This window comes from Coregonus lavaretus (assembly GCF_964263955.1).
Source record: "Coregonus lavaretus genome assembly, contig: HAP1_SCAFFOLD_3244, whole genome shotgun sequence".
In the NCBI taxonomy this organism is placed as follows: Eukaryota; Metazoa; Chordata; class Actinopteri; order Salmoniformes; family Salmonidae; genus Coregonus; species Coregonus lavaretus.
The window spans coordinates 60603-66086 of NW_028161480.1; the positions used below are offsets into that span (position 1 = coordinate 60603).

Consider the following 5484-nt stretch of genomic DNA (forward strand, 5'->3'; position numbering starts at 1 on the left):
CTGACCACAACACTTTCACCCAGTTCTCCTCTGAATCATTCAGATGTTCATTGGCAAACTTTAGACGGGCCTGTATATGTGCTTTCTTGAGCAGGGGGACCTTGCAGGCGCTGCAGGATTTCAGTCCTTCACGGCGTAGTGTGTTACCATTAGTTTTCTTGGTGACTATGGTCCCAGCTGCCTTGAGATCATTGACAAGATCCTCCCGTGTAGTTCTGGGCTGATTCCTCACCGTTCTCATGATCATTGCAACTCCACGAAGTGAGATCTTGCATGGATCCCCAGGCCGAGGGAGATTGACAGTTATTTTGTGTTTCTTCCATTTCCGTATAATCGCACCAACTGTTGTCACCTTCTCACCAAGCTGCTTGGCGATGGTCTTGTAGCCCATTCCAGCCTTGTGTAGGTCTACAATCTTGTCCCTGACATCCTTGGAGAGCTCTTTGGTCTTGGCCATGGTGGAGAGTTTGGAATCTGACTGATTGATTGCTTCTGTGGACAGGTGTCTTTTATACAGGTAACAAGCTGAGATTAGGAGCACTCCCTTTAAGAGTGTGCTCCTAATCTCAGCTCGTTACCTGTATAAAAGACACCTGGGAGCCAGAAATATTTCTGATTGAGAGGGGGTCAAATACTTATTTCCCTCATTAAAATGCAAATCAATTTATAACATTTTTGACATGAGTTTTTCTGGATTTTGTTGTTGTTATTCTGTCTCTCACTGTTCAAATAAACCTACCATTACAATTATAGACTGATCATTTCTTTGTCAGTGGGCAAATGTACAAAATCAGCAGGGGATCAAATACTTTTTTCCCTCACTGTAGGTGTGTACTCCTCAAACAAAGGTGTATATGTGCAACCTTGTTAAAATTTGATTTGATTTATAAACAGGAGAAGGTAAGAATCTCTGATCTTAGCAGTGCCACTCTTACGCTTTCGCGTCATCGCACCCTAATCCATATTTTACCAAATGTGCCACACAGAAAACAGTCGGCCTTGCTAGGAGTCAACATTTTAAAGGTGGAGTGAACCACAGGGCAAGGTAAACTGCAATGCTGTGGAATGTCAATGAGACAATTATGTCACCTTTAAAAGGATATCCTACGATTTTCCATATGTCTAGACTACTAGTATATTCATTTCCATGGTTGATTTTTACTATAGGGTTGTTTTTATTTGATTTTCATCTCCACATCCTGCCTGGGCCTGGTTTCCTAAAAGGCTAAGTTCATCGTAGAACAATAGGATCCTATGGTTCTACTGTGGTGTAAAGACAACTATGCTGATAATGCTGTGATGATAAGAAGTCCGCTTACACTGTTCTTTGATTATAAAGATTTATTGTATCAAAGTTCACAGTATTAATTTACAGATATCTGCAGTTATATCTGGAGAGAAACGGCCAATCTGTTGATCCAATATGTTGTCTCCCTCTCCGTCCTTTGTTTAAGACAGGGTATTTATATCCTATGTGACATAGTATGGCGTGATTTTAATAAACCAATCCCTGGCTTTTCACATATCTTCCCATTTCCTATTTTCCAGGAATTTAGTAATGCTTTCCAGATGTTTCAGCAAGCAGAGCCAAGTTCCTCTAACACACTTTTGCAAACGTCAGCACAATCATAGACCCTCAGACACTACACTACCGATGAACTTAGCCTTAAAATGCTTTTGGGAAACCGGAACCTGTTCTGTTTGGAACAAGCACAACAACATCAGGGATTAATTACCAGTCTATCTGGTATGACCAACGGATTATGTGACTCCACACTGGCTTTTTTTAATGATAGGAGCACTAAATGAATAATGGAAAATAAATTAAAATGAGTGGCATTATGGACAGTACACCCTCTCAACATTCAAATCAGCCAAGAATACCAAAGCTCTTCCAATGTTGGCATTATGTAATCCTCAAAAAGGTTTGTGGTTTTGGTAATCCTCAAAAAGGTTTGTGGTTTTGAATCCCATTTGGTCTATTCCCTGAATTCCACTACACTGATGTCACAACAGGTGTCACAGACTCCAAAACAATTTCTACATGGTCACAGCTTGAGGAAGCATTTTGAAGACAATTTGGAGTTGTGAATGCAATTATATTTTTGTGAAAACATAGATTTTCCTCTATCTGGCTACTCAGACTAGACTCTAGATCAGGGATGGGCAACTAGAGCCCCCCATTTGTAGGCCCACGGATCAATTTCCAAAAACAAAAAAAAAGGAACTCAGTCGGGGTCTCAACTTACTGTAGAGAGTTAGAATAGTAGTATACACAAGGTGCAATTACAAACTTTAGTGTTGCATCAGCAGTTTTTCTCATGTTATGTCAGCCAATATTTCAAACACACACAAAAGGATGAAACAAGACATCAAAAACCTGTTTGAAATAAAACATTAAGGCTAAATTCTACCTTGAGAAAATAACTTTATATTTTGGAGGTAACATTTACAAAGGCTTTTACAATTATAACATAGGCATCCTGAAATGCACCCACACGCAACTGATCAAATACCCTTCTTTGATAATTAATTTAATTAATTGCTCATTCTAAATCAGTTGTATTTCTACGAGTCTATAATCAAAATATTACTATAATTGCATACAAACTGTCTAAATAATTTAACGAGGGTGCACTAACTGAGCTAACATTTCTCTTGTACAACATAAAATGTAGTTAAAATATCTTATTTACCATTGGTTAAAAAACACACAAAAAACAGTTAAGAAACAAGCTTGACCTGAGTTAGATTATTTTAAAACCAGGATAATGAAAACGTGTTGTCCCATTATTTTCCTATGGCAAGACTACTCATGAGAAGTTCTTTGGTGGCAAATGAACATCAAACCTTACTATGAGTGCAGATTTAATGGTGGTCAGTCGGCCTAACAGTGCTAGGTGAGTAGAGAAAGAGGCAAAACAACAACCAATAAAATTAAGGCACTACAAATGTTTCCAGCACAGGAGGCTGCTGAGGGGAGGACGGCTCATAATAATGGCTGTAATAGAGTGAATGGAATGGTATCAAACACATGGAAACCATGTGTTTGATGAGTTCGATACCAATCCATTTATTCCATGCCAGCCATTACTAAGAGCCCGTCCACTCCAATTAAGGTGCCTTGACTAAGGGCTAGATTCTATATCAGATCAATTCTAGCCGACACGCTAAAGGGGTTGTTTTGGAGTGTCTGAGATGGAACTGCGTTAGAGCTGTCAAATCCACAAGCGGCTCATTGCGCTAGCTTATCGCGGACCATGCCATTGGATGCAACAAAACCACCCAACTTTATAATTTGACAAATCCCATGCAGCCACATTACAAGTTCAAACTCTCGAATGTGTGATATTTATATTGTCTATAGCTCGATTTGACTGATAGGCTATCAATCCCCCCATCCAAATGAACATGAAAACATGCATTAGCCTACACTTTCTATCGCCGTTTTGAACTTCTAACGCATTAGGATTAATAAGGAAGGGAGTGGTTTGTGACACACAAGAGCAGCCTCTCACCTATATGTCAGCTCATACCACCGTGACACCTCCAACATCCGTTAAAACATTTGCTATGCGGATGCCTGCCAACGCGGGTTAACGGTCGATCTGATTGAATCGAGGCCTAAGTGCAGGCAAAATTTGGCTTAATTCGACCAGCACAATTTGAATATATTTCAGTGGGATATGGAGAGGGCTATGATGCTGAGATGAAATTATGATGACAAAGAGAGATAGAATGCCATTTGTAGTAATTTGTACCAAAACTGTTGATGTTACATTATGATGTTTTATTAATCTGAGCACCTCTATAAATGTAATGCTACAATCACATTTCTAATACAAACCAAAACTTCAGCAGTGGATGTAATTCAACAGAAACATATTTTTACACATTAGTTCATTAGATCAGAAAACAAATGATGTACTAGTGTGAAAACTGACCAAAGCTTTCCCTTTTTCACAATACTAAATATTGAGCAATGGGACGGTAGAATTGTACACCGAGACTGGAATAGTGGTAGTCAAGGGAATCCCTCCTGGAATTTACATGGTTCTTTTGAACATACAGATCTCAGTGCAGTACAACATTATCCTCTCTGTGTCAGCCATAGATGTACTGTAGATGTTTCTCTCTTCTGACCCTAACATTGGTTAATTTCTGCTATTAATCTCTTCATTTGAGCATCAAACTTCCTTCCAACCTGCTCCACTTCTTTCTCTCTTCATTGTCAACTCATTTTCTTTCATTGGCTAAGTTGGGGTATAGCTTCGTGCTTAAACTTTTTAGTCTGTAAACAAAGCAGGGAATAGAACAAAGAAAATTAGGTGAGAAAATGTCAAAGTCCAAATTGTAATTCATAGCAAAGCTGCAGCCTTGTCCAAAATACCCACCAGTGGGCGATGCTGTTTACTGCCTGTTGCTCTTGATGACCAGGAAGATGGTGTAGACATCATAGGCAAACAGGATCCCAGCCAGCAGGCCAAACAACTAAGGGAATGGAATCATGTTTAATCTAAACATAATCTAACCAAAAAGTTATACTTTTCAGTGATGAATTGGGCTGAAGCATTTGAGAGCTGAAGAAGTAAGTAATTTGAGATGCTTTCATTTGTATCTGTTCAAAAATCTCAGGGTGGTGTGAGAGAATTTGTTTAATATTAATAGTTAACAATTATATACTGTTCTACTAATGCTGTGTTTTTGTAAAGGGATGGTTTCTACTCCAGCTCCCTGCAGCTAGTCTAGGCGTGTGGTCAAGGACATGGGTTTTACTCGAGATAGGGGTATCTGGAGCTGACAATTGATTTAGGGATGGCTAGGTGATAAAACCAACAGCTACATTCCAGTCCATGATTAATGGTGTGTGAGAGGGAGATGTCTCCGGTCTGACTGAGCCTGCATTTTCATAGACTGAATTGGTGTTTGTGTAATGTAAGGTACCAGGGAGAGATGGCTCGGGTATGAATCATGTTGATAAGAACCTTGTCTTGGGGGCCAAACCCTGGTTTCCATACAATGAGAACAGTCTTCACCGCAGATACCGTCTGCTGTGAATTATTCATTTCTTTCATACAAATCCTAACCCTTTGACTCATTCCACACATCTGCTGTTTGTCATGTAGACTGAGAGGGTGTATCTTTGCTATAAAATATATTTGTATTGTCTCTATGTCAGAGCTCTCGGCCCAACAATCACTTACTACCTTATTCATTTGTTTTGAATAAAGTAATATCCTGATTGTTGATTGACCTTGTCTCTCCTCATTATTGATTAGAATTTCCACGACAGTGGTTAGACATTTGACTCACCACTCCTGCAATACGGGCACCATCCCCAGTTCTATGAATCAAACAGATTAGAGAGGTAATGAGGTACACGGCTGCACCAGTAGTAGCACGGAAAAGATCCTGGTAGGAGGAGACCAACATTAGTGAATGATTGTCCTTCTATAAGCACTTGGAAAGTCCTTGTGTTACTGT

General features: G+C 39.5%; 1 long non-coding RNA gene across 1 annotated transcript; it reads right to left on the minus strand.

Annotated features, from left to right (window-relative positions):
- Window positions 1–2450: 2450 nt before the first annotated feature.
- LOC311120634 lies at window positions 2451–5405 on the minus strand. Its single transcript, XR_014612179.1, has 3 exons — window positions 5314–5405; window positions 4395–4491; window positions 2451–4291 (listed from the first exon to the last, which is right to left on the minus strand). It is a non-coding gene; the product is annotated as an uncharacterized lncRNA (long non-coding RNA).
- Window positions 5406–5484: the final 79 nt, after the last annotated feature.